At 43.5% G+C, this 24,460-nt stretch overlaps 1 pseudogene; it reads right to left on the bottom strand.

The window, feature by feature from the left end:
- Positions 1-638: 638 nt before the first annotated feature.
- On the bottom strand, positions 639-17,155 carry LOC141166429 (migration and invasion enhancer 1-like; annotated as a pseudogene).
- Between the last annotated feature and the right edge of the window lie 7,305 nt (positions 17,156-24,460).

Raw genomic sequence — 24,460 nt, 5'->3', positions numbered from 1 at the left:
CTGCCAGCATGATTTTGTAATGTAAACACATGGATGTAATGGCACAGTAACACAAATTAAATTGATACCTTTAGTGAAGAAATCCACTTTTGTGTTTCTTTAATCATCATTTGAATCACCACCAGGCAGGCGGAGGGTCCAGGGAATCACAGACAGGGAAGAGAAGACCCTGCGCACAATCCCACCCCTGTGCACCAAAATCTAATTAGCAGAAAACTTCTAATGGGGGATTAAAAAAGAACATCAAAGTGGTTTTCTTCAACAATTCTGCATTTATCACCCACTCCTGGTTTTGGCTTACATACTGATGTGAAATACTAAACAAATACTAAACATGTGAACGTGACCTAACGGATGAAATGGTGAGAATGACTACTAAATTTTAGAACAACTCTTTAGATGGGTCACACTCTGTTCTTTGTCATCAAATTACTTCTCAATGGATTCAGTTCTAGAATAAGTTTAAAAGTGGGGTAATATTATCCAAGACAATCTACAAATTATATCTTTTTACAAAATTGTGAATTATTAGTGTTATAAAAGGCCAATTTTGTCTCTACCTGTGCGCAAATAAAATTCAGTAATTGTAGATTGAGGCTTGAGTGATCACAGAAAAAATAAAAAGAAGAGATAATAAATCAGCCGATATTTGGAGCATTTATTGGATGCGGAGCAAAGTTATAGCCGAGTTACAGACTTTAAGACCAGATTCTAAGATTGTTCATGATTTCTTCCACTTTTTTGATGAAACCAGTCATTAACAGAATCTGCTCTTGTCTGTAAATCAGTTGGTCCTCAACTCTTCCTTCCTTTATTGGACAGTGCAGCTTTTTTTGTTTCTGGTGACTTTGTCAGCTTTCTTTCCGTCTTTCATCTTCTTCAGTGCCTCTATGATCTAATTAAACAAAGATCAGAAGTATGTTACTTTGATACATGACATAAAATCAGAGAAGCATTATGTAACACTGAAAATGTCCTAGTAACAGCTATTCAATTGCACCTGTACCTCAGTTTTATTTATTCATTGCTTCATTTTTGGATGGAGTAATTTTTATGAATTTTTTCTAATAAAGTTGCTGTTTTAAAATTTTCCTGTTTCCTCGGATCCTGGAGCTGGATACCTTTTTGGTTTCTTCAGTATTGTTGGCGTCTGGTCAGGACGAATTTCCATGCTCCATTCTTCGGATTGCTCAGGTGAGCTGGCTGAGACTTTTTATATACTAAGTCCTTATGTGGCCAGTGCCTGTACGTGTATTCCGTGTCTTCGTACTGCTACAACCAGTCTCCGAACACTGAAGCCCCATTGGTGGTGTCTTAATCCAAAAGCCTCTCCAGTGGTACCTGTCTCTCTGTGTCAGTAACCATTCTGCCAGAGGATCCAGAACTCAGTAGTTTGAACAGAGTCCAAGTCCGTAACCATGTCTGCGTACTTGACCCCTGGGGTCGGCAGCTGCAGTATCGGGGACTGCCTAGGAGTGGTACCTGGCGGCTACCTGCAGTTTAAGGGCTCGCCCTCACTTGCGATTAAATCGGACGAATGCAATCCGATAAAAAATCGGATTGCATTTGTACCAATTTAATTCTATGGAAAAGGAAAAGAGTAATTCTCCAGCGATGGGAAAAAATTAGCTATATAAATCCACTGAAAAATTAAAAAAGTATCTTTATTGTTCCAACGTTAAAAAAATCACATGAGTGCAATGGTCACCATGGAAAATACATCAAAAACAACCTACGCGTTTCAACAGAAAGCCTTAATCATGGTAATTTAATCTAATTATGGTGTGCTCAGTGTTTTATTTTTCAGCTCCAATCGGATCCTGATCAGACTGAAAAAAAAAAAAAAAATCGCAGCATGCTGCGACTGCATGCTGGATTCGAATTGCACGCACCCATATAAGTCTATAGGTGCGTCTGATATCACCTGAGTGCAGTGCAATTCCCGCTGACACCAACAAGAGAGGAGATGGAGAAATTACTTTCTCAGTCTCCTCCGCAGCTGTGCTGCGGTCCTCTCTGTGCGAGAGGATCGGAGAACGGAGCACTGACACTCAGCTCCTGCTCGCAGCAGAGCTGGAGCCAAGTTTCATTGGCATGCTATAGCATCGGATGCCATACGCTAGTGGGACCCCAGCCTTAGTCTGAGTGACTGGCGTCCTATGCAAGCCCCATCTGTGTGCACGTTTAATACTACACAGCCACCCTCTCTATGAACTGATAGGTCTGTGAGTGGCTGTTTACATCAGTATTTTGCACATGTGCTGCGCCCACCTTTATCATGGCGGTCTGCTGCATCCTGCTAGTGCATTGGTAATCTGAACTGGTGTTGGTAAGGCTGTTTTTTTTCTTCTGTGATGTTTTTTTTTTTCTCCACTATCAGGAGCTCCAGTGAACACCAGGTAATCGCTTAGCTACGCCCCTCCAAAGCAAACCCGGCCCTGTGACACAGTGGGTCCCCAAACCATGTGCACCACCTGCATGCGTAACACATTGTATAGCAAAGTGCAGTATGCTGCATTATGTAATCAACCTCATACACGACAATTATGTGGCATTTATCTAGCCTAAGGCCCTAATACAGCCTCATATGCCTCTACTTGAGTAAGTATTGTATTAGCATTGCTATTTGCAGTTGAACAACACAGATAATACACTGCCCTAGTTGGTGGTAATCGGTATATATAACACCACCATATGATTGTGCTGAAGGAAAATAGCCATCAGATTTCTCAGAACAATCTTCAAACCATTAGGTGGATTCGCAGGCGGCAATTTTTTTTGTTAAACATGCTTTTAAAACTCCTACCCCATTAGGATGTGAATTAAAATCCTAGGCACGGGTCCACAACTGTTAAGGGTGCTCAGGAGTCTAGCCTGCTCGAGAGGTGGCAGATGCCAGCCAGCATCTGTGTATATAGGGGCTTTCCACTATTGGACAACTCCAGCTTGGGGTACTTTCACATTGCGTTTTGTCACCCATTTGTTGGTCCCTTCGGAGCTTAGTCCGAAACCCAAGCAAAACGGGATTCAGATGTATGCGCCAAAGGAGCCATAGACTATATTGGTGCTGACAGAGTGAATGTGTACTCTGTCGTGAATCTTTTTTGAGCATGTACACCTACTAATTATACACCAGTATCCAATTTTGCGGTGGTTTGGACGTAAGCCCGAAAAGAAATTAAAATGTCATGTACCCCAAATTGCTATAAATAAAAACCATCCATTCACCACGCAAAAAACAAGCCCTCACTCCTCAAAAAAATAAATAAATACACACACATATACAGCCCTGGCAAAAATTAAGAGACCACTGCAAAATTTTCAGTTTCTCTGATTTTTCTCTTCATAGGTATTTTTGAGTAAAATGTACATTGTTGTTTTAGTCTGTAAACTACTGACAACATGTATCCGAAATTCAAAGCTAAAAATTTTGTATTTATTTGCAGCAAACGATAAAGCGTCAAAATACCAAAAAGAAACAGTGCTTTCAGACCTCAAATTACTCATGTTTTAACTCAGGAAGAGTTCAGAAATCAATATTTGGTGGAATAACCATGATTTTTAATCATAGCTTTCATGCGTCTTGGCTGCTTTCCACCAAGACGCATGAAAAATTTCTCGAAAAATGGTGATACAAAGGAAAAAAGAAAAACAATTCACAAAAGTATGAATTTTTTTTCACCACTTAAATAGGGGGGAAAAAAAAGTTATGTAAACGTAGATAATTTCCAAGTTACTTTTACAGCACAATGCAATGAACAGTGTAAAAACAATGTACCAAACAAATGGTAAAATTAATGAGGTCTATTGGGGTCATCCATTCGATGAATGAATAAATAATGGTGGCTCTTAGAAGGCAAGGAAAAAATAAAAGCACAAAAAAAATTAAAAAATCCCCAGTCATTAAAGGGTTAATTCACTGTAATTCCTTCCTAATAAGTCAGTCCAATTTCACTAAAGAGCAGTTTACTGAAACTATAAGGACTCAAGTGTAAACTTTAATAATAATAAAATAAAAATAAAAAAATGAAATAAGGTATTAACCCCTTAAAGACGAAGCCACTTCGTACATTAATGACAGAGCCTTATTTTTTTAATTCTGACCAGTGTCACTTTATGAGGTAATAACTCTGGAACGCTTCAACGAATCCCACTGATTCTGAGACTATTTTTTCGTGACATATTGTACTTCATGATTGTGGTAAAATTTATTTGATATCACTTGCGTTTATTTGCGAAAATATCGGAAATTTGGCGAACATTTAGAAAATGTCACAATTTTCAAAATTTTAATTCTTATGCCCTTAAACCAGAGTTATGTCACACAAAATAGTTAATAAATAACATTTACCACATGTCTACTTTACATCAGCACAATTTTTGAAACATAATCCATAATTTTTTTTTGTTAGGAAGTTATAAGGGATAAAAGTTAACCATCGATTTCTCATTTTTTACAACAAAATTCACAAAACCATTTTTTTAGGGACCACATCACATTTGAAGTGACTTTAGGGAGCCTATATGACTGAAAATACCTAAAAGTGACATCATTCCAAAAACTGCATCCCTTAAACTCCTCAAAACCACATTCAAGAAGTTTATTAACCCTTCATGCACTTCACAGGAATTAATGGAATGTGGAAGGAAAAAATTAACATTAACTTTTATTCATAAAAAATTAACTTTAGCCCAAAATTTTTTATTTTCACAAAGGTAACAGGAGAAATTGCATAACAAATTTTGAGGATCATTTTCTTCTGAGAACGTCGAAACCCCATATGTGAGTGAAAACTACCGTTTTGATGGATTGCAGGGATCGGAAAGGAGCACCGTTTGACTTTTTGAATGTAAAAATGGATGGAATCAACAGCAGATGCCATGCTGTGTTTGGAGAGCCCGTGATGTGCCTAAATAGTGGAACCCACCTCCACAAGTGACCCCATTTTTTAAACTAGACTCCTTAAGTAATGTATCTAGATGTGTGGCAAGCACCTTGAATCCCCAGGTGATTCACAGAAGTTTATAACGTAGAGCCGTGGAAAAAAAAATCACATTTTTCCAACAAAAATTTTCTTTTAGCCCCCAATTTTTTTTTCACAAGGGTAGCAGGAGAAAATAGACCCCAAAATTCATTGTGCAATTTCTCCTGAGTACGCCAATACCTCATATGTGGTCAAAAACTACTTTTGAGGCACAATGCAAAGCTCAGAAGGGAAGAAGCGCCATATTGGAGTTCAGGTTTTGCTAGAATGGTTTGAGAGTGCCATGTCACATTGGCAGAGCCCCTTAAGTGCAGAAACCCCCCCATAAGTGACCTCATTTTACAAACTACACCTCTCAATGAATTCATCTAGGGGTGCAGTGATCATATTGACACTTTTTATACCATTGGGCGATGAAGAAAGAATAATTACCATATTTTTCGGACTATAAGACGCACTTTTTTCCTCCAAAATTTTGGAGGAAAATGGGGGGGTGCGTCTTATAGTCCGAATGTTGGGGGGGGTGTGTGTATATATATGTGGGGTGTGGGGGGAGCGGTAACGGTGGAGGAGCGGTAACGGTGGAGGAGCGGGGCACAGGAGGCAGCAGCCGCCCGCTGTAGCCTACACTGTCCCCGCTGCTAAAGAAAATGAATATTCACTGCTCCCCACGCCCATGGTGCATGGGGAGCATTGAATATTCATGCTCCTTAATAGCAGCACACAGTGTGTGCCCGCTGTTAAAGGGCATGAATATTCAACCTCTCTCCACGCCCATGGGTGTGGGGAGGGGGTGAATATTCATGCCCTTTAATAAGCGGGCACATGCGATAGCCCGGCAGCAGCCGCAGCGCAGCTACACTGTGTGCCGGCTATGAAGGAGAGTGAAGTCACTGCTCCCCGCGCACACAGTCCCGGCGTGGGGAGCAGTGACTTCTGGCGGTGACGTCATGCGCGGCTCACATGGAGAGATCACTGCGGGCAGACCGGACACAGCGCTGGAGGAGAGAGAAGAAAGGTGAGTATGACTGTTTATTTTTTTTTTTTTTATGTGCAGCCTGATGGGGATTAGGGGGACCATGTATACTAGGATAAGGATGAGGGGGCCATACATACCAGGGTAAGGATGAGGGGGCCATACATACCAGGGTAATGCTGAGGGGGCCATACATAACAGGATAAAGATGAGGGGGCCATACATAACAAGATAAAGATGAGGGGGCCATACATACCAGGATAGGGATTAGGGGTGCCATGCATACCAGGATAGGGATTAGGAGTGCCATGCATACCAGGATATGGATTAGGGGTGCCATGCATACCAGGATATGGATTAGGGGTGCCATACATACCAGGATGGGGATTAGGGGTGCCATGCATACCAGGACGGGGATGAGGGGTGCCATGCATACCAGGATGGGGATGAGGGGTGCCATGCATACCAGGACGGGGATGAGGGGTGCCATGCATACCAGGACGGGGATGAGGGGTGCCATGCATACCAGGATGGGGATTAGGGGTGCCATGCATACCAGGATGGGGATTAGGGGTGCCATGCATACCAGGATAGGGATGAGGGGTGCCATGCATACCAGGATAGGGATGAGGGGTGCCATGCATACCACGATAGGGATTAGGGGTGCCATGCATACCAGGATAGGGATGAGGGGTGCCATGCATACCAGGATAGGGATGAGGGGTGCCATGCATACCAGGATGGAGGGGTTCCATGCATACTAGGATGGAGGGATGCCAGGCATACTAGGATGAGTATGGGGACCACGTATAAAAGGAAGGTGGGGGGCATATATACCATGATAGCGGATATTGTCAGAATTGGGGGATATTACCCCTATACCAGTGTCAGCAGAAGACCCCCTCCCCCTTAAAAGTGCATCATGAACACATTTTTTGCTTAAATTTTTTATTTTTATTTTCCTCCTCTAAAACCTAGGTGCGTCTTATGGTCCGGTGAGTCTTATAATCCAAAAAACACAGTACATTTTTACAGCTAAAATGTTGGTTTAGCCCCAAAGTTTTGATTTTATAAGGGCCAACTGGAAAAAAATGGACCTCACAGTTTGTTTTTCTATTTCTCCTGATTGCGCCAATACCCTGCATGTAATCGGTAACTACTTTTGAGGCACAGTGCAAAGCTCAAAAAGGAAGGAGCGTCATTATGTAGTGCAGATTTTCCTGTTATGGAAAAAATAATTACATTTTTACCACAAAAATTTAGTTTTAGCCCCAGATTTTACATTTTCACATGGGAAATGGGTAAGAATGTCACCAAAAATTGTCACACAATTTCTGCTGAATGTGGAAATACCCCATATGTGGCTGTTACAGTCCTGCTTAGCCACACGGCGAGACTCGGGAGGGACAGAGCCACTCCATATACAGAGCCCCCAAGTGCTAGAAGAGCAGAATACCCAATTTTGGAAATGATACCCTTGCCAAACATTTGGACACTAAATGTGGTTTAGGGACACTGGGGCTCAGAAAGGAGGGGGGCTTCTGGATCTGGGAGCGCATAATTCGTTGGATTTCTTTTGGTGGGCATTTCCAGAGCCTTTGTGCTACCAGTAACAAGGAACCCCTTATATTTCTGTTAACAGATGACGGACGTGAGTGGGGGCTTTTTTTGTGGATTGAGTTGAAGCTTTTATTGGGAACATTTTACATAACATTTTGGATCACATTTATCCGGCGCTCTGCACTCAGCACTTACATTGGGGATTCCATCTAAATCTCCAAATGACGTGATTCAGATCAAACCTCTGAAGCATCCATTCACAGAGCAGAATTACTCCGGACGCCATCTGACCTCTGTTCAGCGTTGTTCTCCTTTTCAGAAGTGCACAAAGCTGTGGCCAACTGCGCTTTTATGCACGCCTAAAAAGACGGACACCACAGGATCATAGGCCAGAAGGCGTCCATGGTGCCTCCATCTGCTTCATTACAGGGAATCTTTCGCTGGGGATCTGAATCACGTATTTCAGAGATTTACATGAAAACTCCGATGTAAGCGCTCAGCGCAGAGCGCAGGAAATGTGAGTCGAGCCTTACTGCGATATTTGGGAGGCAGAATGAAAAAAATTAACAGCAGGTGACGAATTGGTTTTATTTATTTTTTACGCCATTCCTCGTGCGACTTTATTCTTCGGTCCGGTGCGGTTACAGAGGTACCAGATTTATATAGTTTTTTTTTATGTTTGGCTGCTGTCACACACTAAAAAAATAGTTTTTGCATTGCCATATTTTAAGAGCTATAATTTTTCCATATTTTGGCCAACAGAGCCATGTAAGGGCTTGTTTGTTGTGGGACAAGTTGACGTTTTTCTTAGTACCATTTTCAGGCAAATAATATTTTTTGATCGCTTTCTATTACGATTTTTGGGGGGCAGAATGAACAAAAGCAGCAATTTAGGAATTGTTTTCAGGGGGGAGTTTTATGGGGTTTCGCATGTGGTAAAATTGATAGGGCAACTTTATTCTTCAGGTCAGTACGATTACAGTAATACCATATTTATGTCATTTTTTAAATGTTTTTGTGCTTTTGCACAATAAAAACTTTTATAGAAAAAATAATTATTTTTGCATCGCTTTATTCTGAGAGCTATAACTTTTTTATTTTTACACTAATGGAGCTGTATGACGGCTTGTTTTTTGAGGGACAACTGCTGCAGCTGTCACATGCATTACAGTGGGGGACACCTAGGAGAGGTGAGTACATGGATTTTCTTATTTTATTCTTATTTTTACAGGTGGGGACACTGCGGGATCAGACTACTACTACCCCCATCATTGTCCCTGCTGGTGCTGATCGCAGGGCAGTGTTCAGCACCCGGCGCTTAGGAACAGCGCTACTTATAGCGCTGATTCCCAGGCGCCAGTCCGTGTCACACTGATGACACACAGATGTCATCCGTATGTGTTCAGCGTGAGGAACTTTTGCGGACAGTGTATCTGCAAAAAAATGGACTGGTCTCCATGTGGAGCACACTGACACATGGTCCGTGAAAACACACTGAGATGTGCACAGACCCAGTGATTTGAATGGGTCTGCATGTGTCAGTGTCTCCGGTAAGTGTGGAGACTTCTTTCCAGCAATGCAGCCGATTTTTAAAAGGGTTTTATCCTGTTTTAGTTAATTCCATCTGGCAGGCTTTACCCCAGCCACAGGGCAGCGGCATCTAAACCTTCATAGTGGTTGTGTCTTCACACCAGGGCTGTGGAGTCGGAGTCGGTGTCCATTTTGGTCCATTTTATACCGACTCCTAAAATATATAATAAATTGGGTACAGTAGTTCAATGCAGTTTGTGGGGAATAGTTTTTCCTAGGAATTTGGGAAAGTTATGAAATGTCCTATACCTGATCTAAGGGTCTAGACTTTTAGCTGAGATGAATCTGTGCCACAGTAAATTGATCACTTAAACATGAGCCATGTATGAGGGAGTCATGGAGTCGGAATTGGAATCATGGAAATTGAGGAGTCTGAGTTGGAGTTGGAGTCGGAGGTTTGGCTTACGGACTCCACAGCCCTGATTCACACAACCCCTGAGGGTGAGCAAACCTATTGCTTATACTAACTCCTATATTAGGGTTTTACATTATTGTGCTCTTCTCTCTCCACTCACTGTTTCCTCAGGTTCTCTTGATTATAACTGCTCTCACATACTAAGACTTCCTCTACCAATTTATTGCAAGTAAAATTAAAATATTATCACTTACATCTTTTGGATAAGGAAACCCTCCACATTCTAGTTTAGAGAAGATCAACTCATCATTGACTTTCACTTCGAAGCTTCCTGTAAATATAATAATAATAGTTATAGGAATACCTGACATTCCTTACTAAAATATCATACTGACATACTGATCACTTGTTAATGACCCTTAACACAGGCCATAACAAAACTGGATTATTAAAGAGAAGAAATTTAAGGCTGAAGCAGAGATAACAGCTATATAACTCATAAACTACAGATAGTACCCTGCATTCCTGGAAATACACGTGATGTGTGAGGAGTAGTGTTGAGCATTCCGATACTGAAATATCGGGTATCGGCCGATATTCGCGGTATCGGAATTCCGATACTTAATTCCGATACTTTTACAATATCGAATACCGGAATCGGAAGTTCCCATAATGCCTGCGCTCTGCAGTGTCTCTGAACGATGACAAGCTGGATGGCAGCGCTCAACTGCGATCCAGCCTGTCATCAGAATGCCATCCCAGTGTGAGAGAATTCTCCTGATTGTTTAAAAGCCGGCGCGCGGTAAAAAGCCGCCGGCTTTTAAACAATCACACAGCCCCATACTGCTTCCCCGCAGCCTCCCACCCCGATCCTCCGCTCCCCTCGCCACCTCCCATCCCGATCGTAAGTTAGGACCGGGCGGGGAGCGCAGCACCAAGAAGCGGGGAGCGAAGGACCCGAGCGGGGAAGCCGGCAGTGAAAAGACTTCACCGCCGGCTTTCCCGTTCTGTGCTGCGCTTTCCCGCCGGTTATTTCAAATGAACAGCTGAGGTATCAGGTGATGCCGATCAGCTGTTCATTTGAAGTCGCCGCGGTGCCCTCAGAGGGTTCATGTGAGTTCATGCTTGACTGCATTGCATGAACTCACATGAACTTTCCCACGGTCGCACAGGTCAGCCTCACCTCCCAGACCATCAGCCCGTCATGATTGGTGTGTGCGGGGTGTCTGTGCGTGTGTCTGCGAGTGTGTGTGGGGTGTCTGTGCGATGTCTGCGGGTGTGTGCGGTGTCTGTGCGATGTCTGCAAGTGTGTGCGGTGTCTGTGCGATGTCTGCGAGTGTGTGCGGTGTCTGTGCGATGTCTGCGAGTGTGTGCGGTGTCTGTGCGATGTCTGCGAGTGTGTGCGGTGTCTGTGCGATGTCTGTGAGTGTGTGCGTGCAGGCAGACAAAGGCCGATGTGACACTACTACTCCCATCGGCCTATGTCTGTCCCCCGTCCACTTGTGCCAGCAGGATCAGCTCGATGGGAGCAGTAGTTCCCATCAGCCTGATCCTGCTATATAAATTGCCCTACTGTGTCCCCAATAAATTTTAAATACATGTCATTGGTGGCCAGTGGTTGCCTACGATAAATTAGTTTATACATTACCTGTCCCCGCCGATCGCCACCTAAAATAAAGTAAAAAATAAAAAACTACACCTATACTCACCTAGACACCTAATTCCCCGAAGCCATCGATCTCCTGTAATAAAATATAAAATAATAAACCACAACCTTATCCTTACCCCTCCGTAGTAGTCCACGAGTGTCCCACGAAGATCTCCAGTTCAGAGCAGCCACATAGAATGTGACCGCTCTAAACCACTGCCGCCGCTAGAATGATGGGGCCGTAAAGCAGCCCCGTCATTGCATAAGCGGGTTCACCGGAGTTCAGGCAGCGCTGCTCCGGTTAGCTGCTTTACGGCCCTGCTGTATCGTGAGAAATTCCCACGGTACAGCAGTGCCGTAAAGGAGGTCTCCGGAGCTGCGCTGACTGAATGCACTCCGGTGACCTCAGTCAGTGGCTCCCGCTGCCGGGAGCAGACGTGTTACCGGCAGCGTGAGCTTACAGCAGCCATGCACAGCTGTCACCATCTCCAGATGTGACAGCTGTGCATGGGAGATCAGCGCAGGAACGTGGACAGGTAACTATTTTTTTTTAGTAAACTAAGAATTAAATAAAATGGTGTGTTTTATTTCAAATAAATTATTTTTTTCTGGGTGTAGTGTGTTTTTTTCTTTTTAACACTTTGTAGGTTAGTAATGGGGGTGTCTTATAGACGCCCATCATTACTAACCTGGGCTTCATGGCAGCTGGCGCTGACATGAACCCCAGCCCTATTACCCCCTGCCACCGCACCAGGGCAGCGTGGAAGAGCGAGGCTAAGTGCCAGAGTTGGCACATCCTATGGATGCGCCATTTCTGGGGCGGCTGACGGCTGGTGTTTCTAGCATGGGAGGGGGCCAATATTCATGGCACCCTTCCTGGGCTATTAATATCAGCCCCCAGCTGTCTGCCTAGCCTTTGCTAGCTATTAAAATAGGGGGGACCCACGTCATTTTTTTGGGGGGGTCCCCCATTTTAATAGCTAGTAAAGGCTAGGTATTCAGCTGGGGGCTGATATTAGTAGTCTGGGAAGCTCCGTGGGTATTACCCCCTTCCCAGGCTTCAAACATCTGCCCCAGCCGTCTGCTTAACCTCCGCTAGAGACTAAAATTATGGGGGATCACATGCCAATTTTTTTTTTTTAAATAAATCCTTTATTTTAACACTAAATGTCATTTGAGGAGTTAATAAAGATGCAGTCCCTAAATTATTATTTAGTTTTTAATAAATTTTTCCCAAAAATTTTGACGTGGGCTTTGCCATATTTTTGTATGCCAGCCAGGTACAGCATCCAGCTTCTATGAACGCGCCATTTTCCGGGGTGGCTGCGGACTGCAATTTGCAGCGGGGGGGGCCCAGAAAGCTTGGGTCTCCCTGCGCTGCAGATTCCATCCCCCAGCTGCCTAGTTGTACCTGGCTGGACACAAATATAGTGCGAAGCCCCACGTCAATTTTTTTTTAATTATTTCAGGAAATTCATGAAATAATTAAAAAAAAATTGATGTGGGGCTTCGCCCTATATTTGTGTCCAGCCAGGTACAGCAGGCAGAAACGGTCTGCGCCCAACCACCAGCTGCCTATTTGTACCTGGTTGGACACAACAATATAGGGAAGCCCTTTTTTTTTAAAATTATTTCATGAAATAATTAAAAAAAAATTGACGTGGAGCTTCGCACTATATTTGGATCCAGCCAGGTACAGCAGGCAGGAACGGGCTGCCCCCAACCACCAGCTGCCTATTTGTACCTGGCCGGACACAACAATATAGGGAAGCCCTTTTTTTCTTAATTATTTCATGAATTTCATGAAATAATTAAAAAAAAAATACGTGGAGCTTCGCCCTATTTTTGTGTCCAGCCAGGTACAACTAGGCAGCTGGGGGCTGGAATCTGCAGCGCAGGGAGACCCAAGCTTTCTGGGCCCCACCCGCTGCAAATTGCAGTCCGCAGCCACCCCAGAAAATGGCGCGTTCATAGAAGCGCCATCTTCTGGCGCTGTACCCAACTCATCCAGGGCCCTGGTGCGGTGGCTCACTGGGTAATAAAGGGGTTAAGGCCAGCTTGGCATTATCAGCTGGCCCTAAGCCCGAAATTCATGGGGTCACGCCAATATTAGACATGACCACCATGAATTTCTAGTAAAGTATTTAAAAAAAACACAACACCCAGAATAAAGTCCTTTAATTGAAATAAAGACACAATTCTTTATTGTTCTAAATTAAACTATACTTACCATCACGCCCATTCCAGCTGAAGCCAACAATCTCCTGCAATAAAAGAAAAATAATAAACCAACCTCATCCTTACCTTCCCATGGATCCCACGACAGCTTCAGCTCTGCTACATCGAGAGCGAGATGACAGGTTGGACCGCAGCAGAACGCTGCCATCCAGCCTGTCATCCCGCGGACACTGAGAAGCGCAGGCTTGCTTGCACTCCTCAGTGTCTCTCTGTGACGGCATAAAGATGAGCCGAGTTCATGTCCAATGAACTCAGCTCACCTCATGCACGTCACTGACAGCGTGGGAAAATTCTCACGCTGAAGCGCTGAGTGCAGGAGAATTTTCCCACGCTGTCAGTGACGTGCATGAGGTGAGGTCATGTCCAATGAACTCGGCTCACCTCATGCACGTCACTGACAGCATGGGAAAATGCTCCTGCACTCAGCGCTTCAGCGTGAGAATTCTCCCACGCTGTCAGTGACGTGCATGAGGTGAGCTGAGTTCATTGGACATGACCTCACCTCATGCACGTCACTGACAGCGTGGGAAAATTCTCACGCTGAAGTGCTGAGTGCAGGAGAATTCTCCCACGCTGTCAGTGACGTGCATAAGGTGAGCTGAGTTCATTGTCGGCTCATCTGGATGCCGTCACAGAGAGACACTGAGGAGCGCAAGCAAGCCTGCGCTTCTCAGTGTCTGCGGGATGACAGGCTGGATGGCAGCGTTTTGCTGCGGTCCAGCCTGTCATCTCGATGTAGCAGAGCTGAAGCTGTCGTGGGAACCATCAAAAGGTAAGGATGATGTTGGTTTATTATTTTTCTTTTATTGCAGGAGATCGTTGGCTTCAGCTGGAATGGGCGTGACGGTAAGTATGGTTTAATTTAGAACAATAAAGAATTGTGTGTTTATTTCAATTAAAGGACTTTATTCTGGGTGTTTGTGTTTTTTTTTTAACTTTGACTATGGGGTTAGTAATGGGGGTGTCTTATAGACGCCTCTCCATTACTAACCTGGGCTTGATGTCAGCTGGCATTATAAGCTGACATCAACCCCAGCCCTATTACCCCACTGCCACCGCTACAGGGCAGTGGGAAGAGCGAGGCTAAGTGCCAGAATTGGCGCATCCTATGGATGCGCCATTTCTGGGGCGGCTGATGGCTGGTGTTTCTAGCCTGGGAGGGGGCCAATATTCTTGGCTCCCTTCCTGGGCTATTAATATCAGCCCCCAGCTGTTTGCCTAGCCTTTGCTAGCTATTAAATTAGGGGGGACCCCACGTCATTTTTTTTGGGGGGGTCCCCCATTTTAATAGCTAGTAAAGGCTATGTATTCAGCTGGGGGCTGATATTAGTAGCCTGGGAAGCTCCGTGGGTATTACCCCCTTCCCAGGCTTCAAACATCTGCCCCAGCTGTCTGCTTAACCTCCGCTAGAGACTAAAATTAAGGGGAACCCCACGCCAATTTTTTTTTAAATAAATCCTTTATTTTAACACTAAATGACAAGTACAGTAATCAACACTGTCACTGTACTTCATATATATGTGACTGACATGTTTCTATCTATCTAATCTATGTATGATTCTCTATTCCTTCTATTCTAAATTGTCGGGTACAGATGCTGAATTGCCGGCCGGCTTTCTTAAAGAGACGGTGCACGAAAATACTATTATTTTTTTAAATAAATCCTTTACACTAAATGACAAGTACAGTAACCAACACTGTCACAGTACTTCATATATATGTGACTGACATGTTTCTATCTATCTAATCTATGTGTGAAGCTCTATTCTGTCTGTTATAAATTGTCGGGTACCGCTGCTGAATTGCCGGCCGGCTTTTTTAAAGAGACGGTGCATGAAAACACTATTATTTTTTTTAATAAATCCTTTACACTAAATGACAAGTACAGTAAGCAACACTGTCACTGTACTTCATATATATGTGGCTGACATGTTTCTATCTATCTAATCTATGTGTGAAGGTCTATTCTTTCTGTTGTAAATTGTCGGGTACCGGTGTATGCGCTGATGAATTGCCGGCTTTTCGCATAATACATTCTACATTATTCTTAGTTGTTTTACTTCATGTAGAATTAACCTACAAGGAAAGAAAGGGTTTATTTTCATTCCGATATTTCTGTCCCATTGACTTAATTGGTTTCCGGTATCGGAATCGGCGATATCCGATACTTTTTGAGTATCGGTCCGATCCAATCCGATACGATATTTCCTGATATCGGAAGGTATCACTCAACACTAGTGAGGAGGAGTCTTTTGGAGTTTCGGTACATAGTGTTAGACAAAAAAAAAAGGTAAAAAAAAAAATAATTAATAATAGAAAAAAAATTAGCCAGTCACAGGAAGCAAACTCATATAGAGCTGCATAGGGATGTGATTTAAGAACTAGTTCTCCTACCTGTCCGCCCTGGAAAGCTCAAGAGACAAATTATTCTAATTAGGTGAACAGCCTATAATAACAGCTTGGTCTGTCTGCAGGGTGTGGAATTTTTAACCCCATCCTCCCCAGAGTGTAGAACTTATTGTGGGTAACAAAGCTTTGAATATTCTTTCATTGCAACAGAAAAACAATATTTATTTATATAAATGTGTTTTGGGGAAATGACTTGTGAATTCAAACCTTGTTAATAGGAAGATCTCTTTAGATGTATGTGAGATTGGTTTCCAGTCTCATTAAGCTGTGAATGAAGAGGTAGCTCTAGTCTCTCAATTCACTTTTATATGAGAATAGGACTATATGAGAAGGGAATGGATGGGGACGTACATGTGCAGCTACCTCCCCAATCACATTGACATTAGCCTGGAGAGAAGTCAGGTACAGGTAGAAACTTTAGGACATGGGATGTGGATGTATGAAATGGAATACCCTTGTTACACACCAGACAGCAAGCAGCAGGAAAGGAAAAAGAAATACATTGTGCCGTCTCGTAATTTAGGTGGTGTATTGTAGTACTCTCCCATGATGACATATTTTCTCAATACTGACACATACCAGAAACAGGCTCATTTATAGAGAAATGTAAAGTAGTACTCACCAACTCTGCCAACACCGCCACTAATCTCCGCACCAGGTACATGCTCCTTGATTTCAGAGGCAAGCTCCCGATAACGGGGCTCGTACCCTCATTTTCCACTATAAAGCAACAGGAGGAAAGTTTCATCAAACAACGTATGGATTGCGGAATTCACTTTTGCATCTGTTTCCTGTTCACGTAACTTAAGTGTAATACTTTACACATGTACTATGAATGCACTTATTAACACCCACATAGAACTCAGTGCTAAATTACTGGAGAGAGGTGCAATGCTGAACGGCTGTCAGGAAATACTTAGGAAATCTTGATAATGTTCAAGAAGAAACACCACCTACTGTACCCTCACCCATCCCTTGTAGAGGGTGGCCCTCGCGGGCAGGGTCCTCGCTCCTCCTGTACCAGACGCTGACTTGTAGTGTATTCCTGATTATTGTGCTTGTCTTTACTAGGTATACCCCGTCTCCCATGTAAAGCGCCATAATAATAAATAATAATAAATGTGCTCGAGGACAGAATCTGCGATCATTTATTTCTAGAGAACATAAAGCCACGTACATGATGTAAATGATAGATCAGATACCGGAGCCCTGATCTCTAGCAGAGCCCTACAACTTACCAGTATTCTACGTGAATCTTCATGGCTTGTGTCTGCATGCTGCTGCTTCCTTGTGATGTGGGAGGCTGTAGGGCTGGGACTTAGAGCATCTGATGGGGGTGGTAGAGGAGGACCTGGCTTTGGAGATCTGCCTAGTCATTCCACTAGTGTTTTCTCTGTCACGTGACTTATAATTTGAAGCCAGCAACACAATTTCCTGCTGGCTTAGATACTTAGACAATGCTCACGGGAGCAAAAAAGATAGGACCCTGCCTAGAAACGTAGTATCTCCGAGGCGACACAGACATAGGCCTGACTTTACTATGGCAACTGTGTGCAGTAAATAGAAGCGGCTCTACCTAAGGAGCATTAATATGGAAAGCACATCCCAGACAGCACTCATTATACACAGAACGGCTCCGGTACAGGAGGACTAGGTTAAGTTCCCACAAACAGTTTTTGCTACATTTTTGAAACAACATATTTTCTAAAAAACGCAGCGTCTTACAGTTCCAGCAAAGCGGATGGGATTTATCGAAATCTCCCGTCCACTGAGCTTTTTTTACACAACATAAACTGACCTGCGGTGCGGGTTTCATATCTGCAGCATGTCAATTTCTCAATTTCAAGTTTTATGTGCGGATTTTCCCCATAGACTTGCATCAGATGTGGAAAATAGACAGGTACAAAAAGCATATGCGTTTTTTAGTGCGTTTACACTGCAGAAGAGCACTCAAAACACATGCAATCCGCACATAACTGTATCAAGAAAGTTTTGTCAAGGCCAAATACCAGGAAGTATCAAAAACAAAGCTTTATTTAAAACATGACAGACCAAAACCAGACAAAATCGCAGCGTTAAAAACACATGTAAAAAAACCGCAAGTAACCTAACTTACCTAATTGGTGCAGAAATGCTACAGAGAATCTGCAACATCAAAAGCTCACCAAATACTCATTGTGGGAACGTAATACAGTTTTACCTAATAGATGGTGCAACCGCAGTTTTCCTGCACCTTGATAACATTTATGGGCCCAGGGTAATATTTGCAGCAGATTTTTCTGCTGCAAAAACCAGTGTTGGAAGAAAAAAAACGGTACATAAAATACAAGCGTTTTCTATGGGTTTTTTTTACTCATATTTCTTCCCTTTTATTGGAATGGTTGAAATACGCTGCAAAAACCACTGGAAGAATTGGCATTTATCAGACTTGGAAAAAAAACATTTTGAAGATTCAAATCTTCAAGGAAAAAATAAGCAGCATGTGCAGATGCAGATTTCAGAAATCTCATTCACTTTGATGGTATTGTAAATCACTGTGTTATTTTCCACTTCAAAAAGGCAACATGTGAACAAGCCCTCATGAGTTGGGCTAAGGCCACAGCCCCACTATTAGTATTCGGTCAGTATTTTTTCTCAGGAGTGGGTGATAAATGCAGAATTGGTGACTTGTTTCTATTATACCTTTTCTCTGATTGTTCCTCACCTGGCTTTGGCTCCCACTCCTGAGAAAAAATACTAAATACTGACCAGATACTGATAGTGGGGCAGTGGCATTAGTCTGATAGTTTTCTCAGCAGTACGTGTGGAAACTGTCACCACATGTACCGGACACAATTCAGCAATTAATGTAACAACCAGACCCTATTCAAGGCTTCTGCCATACACATTAGATGGCAGTTGGCTGAATGATTCTTCAACCGTGTCTCCCATACAGGAGAGATCACTCGGCAGTGCCCTACTGTATTTTCTATGTAAAAGCTGTTGACATGCATCACTTCAAGTGATAAGCAATCCGAAATCAGACAGATCAATATTCCCCCCATGAACAGGTGTCCTGTGCCTCAATATGCATTATAGTGTCAGCCAAACCCAGTGATATAGGCGGGTGAGGCTGATATTATTCTAATTTGTATGAGGTGCTTAACCCAGTTGTGCCCAGGATCTCACTTTAGCTTTAGGCAATAGGCACTAAACTGTATGTCTTAGGCCGGTTTCACAAGTCCGGATATTTCCGGTACTGGAAAAACCAGTACCAGAGATATCCGTGTCTGTGGCACAAGTGTGGCAACCGTGTGCCGCATCAGAATCACATGTACCGGTACCTGGGAATCAGTGGTACAGTTAGCACTGTTCCCAATCGCCGGGAATCAGCACCAGCATGGGACAATGTTGAGAGTAGTATTCTGCTCCCGCAGTGTCCAACAGTAACAATAAGAGAAAAATAAAAAATCCTTATACTCACCTGTCCTAAATGTCCCCCGCAGTAATCCATGTGACCGCTCACGCCGGGTAGAATGACTCGCTCCAGCGAGCAAGCCCTGGAACTACGCTGAGCTCAGTAAGTGACAGGACACCGCTCGCTGAGGACAGCTCCAGGGCCCGCTTGCTGCAGAGCGTCATTCTCCATGGCTCCTCTGCATGAGCTGATTGCAGCGTCGACAGGAGACAATGATGAGAGCAGCGTTCAACACCCGACGCTTGGGAACAGCACTAATTGTACCGCTGATTCCCAGGTGCCGGTATGTGTCACACAGATGACACACGGATGTCATCCATGTATCATCAGCGCGGGATGTTTAGCGGCCAATGCAGCGGGTAAAAAACGGACACGTCAGCATGTTTTGCCCATGGACACATGGTTTGTGGAAACACGCTGACATGTGCACAGACCCTTTCATTTGAATGTGTCTTCCTGTGTCAGTGTCTCCAGTACATGTGGAAACTGTCACCACACGTACCGGACACACTGACGTCTGAAAGAGCCCTTAATGTGTGTTTGAGAGGAACAAACTTAAAATGCTCAAAAAATAGCACTTGAAGGAGTCTTTATGTGGACAGCAACCAAATGCAGATCTTTGTAAAATTTGAGTAGAATTCAATTGAACTCAAATTTATTTGCTCATCTCTACTGTACTTACTTCTTTTAAATGCTTGGTGTCTTTGAAAGTATGACTATACAAACAGCAAGTCGTTTTCCCATACAAATTCAAAGGACTATTCTTTTGATAAATTTGGTAGCACTTTTTCCACCATCTTTTTAAGCAGGAACACTCAAAAAACAGCAGAAAATGACGCATATACCCTAACAGTTGCTACAGCCTATGCTTGAAAACTGTGTAGCTGCACATGCAGTAAAGTAAAAGCCTTGAAGTATCTTGTCATTTCTATCATAGATGCATGCGCTTCTTACAAGTCTAAGGCTGGAATCACACATGCTGCTTTTGGAGCTTTTTGTCCACTATTCAGACAACCCCTTTTAAATCCCCATGTCCCCCCCACGGCCCTACTATCAGTATTTGGTTAGTATTCGGTCAGTATTTTTTCTCAGGACTGAGAGCCAAAACCAGAAGTGGGTGATAAATGTAGAATTGGTGACTTGTTTCTATTATACCTTGTCTCTGATTGTTATTCACCTGGTTTTGGCTCCCACTCCTGATAAAAAATACTGACTGAATACTGACCAAATACTGATAGTGGGGGAGTGGCCTTATACGCACCTCCGGTGCTGGTGCCAGCACTGTTCCAGCCATGTTGGCGCTGGCTCTCCCAGGGATTGTGTGACTTCACTCTCCTATAGACGTAACTGACATTCGGAAGGAAAAGAGTGCTGCGGCTGCTCTCTCACTTCCTCAGAATGTCTTGATTTGCCCAACGGAGGGGAGAGCGAAGACAGCGCTGATTGGCCACAGGGATCGCATGACATAACAATGTCATGCAATCCCTGGGATAGCCAGTGGCAACACTGCTAGATCTGTGCAGGCATCGTAGGTGCATATAAGTGTTAATATTTTACTGGGAAGGAAACATATGGCTTCAGAAGTAGTTGTCTGAGTAGTGGACAACACCTTTGAAAATGAATAAGAAATATAAAAGAATAACTTCTCACTGCACATCCACTTCTGAGTTTGGCTGAAAAACTGACGTTAAAAACTACATGTTTGTTTTCAGCCTTTGGTCATTTTCACATTGCATTTTTTTGGTCAGTATTTTGCATCAGTATTTGTAAGCCAAAAACTAGGTCTAAACCAGAGAAGAGGTGCAAAATGTATTATATTTTTATTCTCTGTTTGTTCCTGATGCAAAATACTGTCTAAAATATTACTGTGTTAAAGCAGCCAAAGGCCATGTGCATATGTTGAGTATTTGGTCAGTATTTTACATCCGTATTTGTAAGCCAAAACCAGGAGTGGGTAAAAAAATGCAGAAGTGGTGACGTGTTTAAATGATACACTGCCCCACTCTTGATTTTGGCTTACCGATACTGAGCTTGGCTTGATGTTTAGAAGCCTTTACCCATGTACAATTAGGATGAATGTGCAAGAACAGTGACTTTACAAAATGTACTATTATAATTCGTGCATGGTGGCTGCTGGCATTATGTTTTCTTTTCTTTCAGTGCTGGAAGAAGCGAGAATACCCAGGCAGTGAGGTCCGCTCTAATCAGCCAAAGAGGGCAATCCACCAGTGAGTCTGCTTGATGTCACTGTCACACAGAATCGTCTCTTCTGTGAATAACTGTACTCCGTGCTTTGGCACAGTCCATCCACAATACCATCTAAGTGCCAATAATATTGTATGCTGCCTGCCATCTAGGCAGCATTACAGACTCATGTAGCTACAGGCATATAACAAAGGTTAAGGGAGCCTTACCCATGAAGTTTAGGAGGTGCAGCCCATCGTGCCAAAGTGTAAAATAATGACAAGATCATTGTAATAAAATAACTTTGGTAACCAGGCAGTATCTCCACCGCAATAGGTTCAGCGATAACCTAGAGCAGCCTACAAAGGATACAGCAGAACATATAATTCAGAACATATCATCTGGGTTTATGTCAGTCCTTGATATTGAAGAGGTGGCAGACCCATTTTAATTCTTCTTAAATGTATCCAAAATGTTATGTGCTTTACCATGAATTGAAGTAAAGTCTGAATATATTGACTTTTGGTCAGTGCCAGTACTCCTTTCTTCAGTGAATGCATACAAATACAGCTGATACACATACTTTTTATACAAATATTTACCATACTGTATGTCATTGTTAGTAACTTCTGCAACCACTATTGCAACAATGTGTTGTATGCAACAGGATACAATGTCATTATAGCATTGCTGAACATTGAGTCACCCTCCCATATGTGGCTACAGTATTTCAGAAGGCACAATATAAAGTTATTACAGGTTCCTGGTGCTACAAAACCATTATGTTACATAGTAATGCTACAATGTCAGCATACACACATTATAAGGCCTCTTTCACACGTTAGTGTGTCCAGTACTTGTGGTGACAGTTTCCACACGTACTGCAGACACATACACACATAGACCCATTCAAAGGAATGGGTCTATGCACATGTCAGTGTGTTTCCACAGACTGTATGTCCGTGGGCAAAACACGTTGTCATGTCCATTTTTTACCCACTGCACGGGCCGCAAAACGTCCCACACATGGATGACATCCGTGTGACACGTACCGGTGCCTGGGAATCAGCGGTACAGTTAGTGCTGTTCTCAAGCGCCGGGTGCTGAAAGCTGCCCTCATCATTGCCCCCTGCTTGCGTTGTGATCAACGCGAGCAAGGGACAAGGTTAAGAGTAGTGTTTTGCTCCCGCTGTGTCCTGGTGTAAAAATAAGAATAACATAAAAAAATCCTTATGCTCACCTGTCCACCGCTGTAATCCACCTGACTGCTCACGCTGAGAAGCCGGGGAGAATGACTCGCTGCAGCGAGCGGGCCCCGGACCTCCGCTGCGCTCAGTGAGTGACAGGACACCGCTCGCTGCAGTGAGTCATTCTCCCTGGCATGAGCGGCCAGGTGGATTACAGCGGTGGACATCTTCGGACAGGTGAGTATAAGGATTTTTTTATGTTATTCTTATTTTTACACCAGGACACAGCGGGAGCAGACTACTGCTCTCAACATTGTCCCTTGCTAGCGCTGATCGCAGCGCAAGCAGGGGGCAATGATAAGGGCAGCTTTCAGTACCTGACGCTTGGGAACAGCACTAACTGTACGCTGATTCCCAGGCGCCGGTACGTGTGATCCTGATGCGGCACACAGTTGCCACACGTGTGCCACACAGGTAGACACGGACACATATTTCCGGTACTGTAGATATCCAGATGTGTGAAACCGGCCTAAGGCTGGATTCACACCTCTGTAGTTTGTGGTCTGGGTATGGACTGAAATGCATGAATCTTTCGCAGGTTTCCTGGCCCAAACCAAACAGCCTCATATATGCCTATGAGTCTGTCAAGTTCAGGTCAGGAGATCCGTGGCCTGTCCGTGCATTGCACTTGTACACAGAGTGAGAAGCACAGATGTGTGAATCCTGTCTTAGTGTAATTTGTAGTTTTCCAAGGCTCACATGTCATGTTCTTCTATATTTTAGGACATAAATACTAATCATTTGTAACAATTAAATTACGTAAACATTGAAATCCTTGACTCTTATCACAATGATTCATGCTGGATGATATCTCTGATGCATATGCAGACTGTCTAGTCTGAAGCCTCCTATACATCTTAAATGGCTGTTGTTCGAACAATGGTTTGGCCAATCGTTGGCCGTCAGTTATCTTGGCCGACTCTCCCGTACACAGCTGACACTAGTCTAATGTGTATGGGGTGCGTAAGTTTGCACCATCTATTAGATTAGATTTAAATTACTTTTTAGCACATCTTTAATAAATTTAGTGTATGTTACAAGCTGCATCTCCTTTTCTAAACACTTTCTAAAAGTGTCTAGTGAGGAGCAAATGGCAAGTTCACCAGGATTCAGGCTCGATTTGAAACAGAATTCTGGTGTAATTTAATTAGTAAATCTCCACCTTTATTTTAATCTTTTTGCTACACTGTATCTAATAATAAAAAATGAGAAAGATCAACATATGATGTCACTATTCAAAGCTGCCTTGCCCCAGCAACAAAGCGGAATATGAATATTTTATTTCTGAGTAGGAATTGTATTGGAAATTGTAGTTTCCAAAATTTCTAGGCAAAATAATTATATGCAATGTCATAGCTATAGCATTACAATGTGGCTCTGTAGAGTTTGTGACGCGCCCCCTGGGCCAGTGCTGTTAGGGATACCCGGAGCCGGATCAGATGGGGGTTGTAGTCTCCGAGTGGCTGTGACCCGGTCCGTGCCCAGGGTGTCAAACTCAGTGTGTGGCAGTCCTACAGATGTTATTAGAGTTCTTTGTGTCGACTACGCCACCCGTTGATTTGCGGTCAAAAGGCCGCCGCTGCAGCAGGGTCCACTGAGGCTGGTGATGTGTGTGCAGCTTAGGTAGTATAACCCCCAACGGGAGGGGTATAGCCTCAGGGGGTCAGCCGTGGAGGATGGTGGTTGTGAAGGTGCAGCAAGGAGACTCAGAGGCATAAAATGCAGTTCCAGGGTTTTACTTACTGGTGTTGCTCGGGTCACTGTGTACAGCAGTGACCACCCAAGCCGTGCTGCGTCCACCAGGTCCTGGA

This window comes from Phyllobates terribilis, unplaced genomic scaffold (assembly GCF_046119375.1).
Source record: "Phyllobates terribilis strain yellow unplaced genomic scaffold, ASM4611937v1 Scaffold_11__3_contigs__length_659146591, whole genome shotgun sequence".
Lineage (NCBI taxonomy): Eukaryota > Metazoa > Chordata > Amphibia > Anura > Dendrobatidae > Phyllobates > Phyllobates terribilis.
This window is presented reverse-complemented; position numbering and strand designations above follow the sequence as displayed.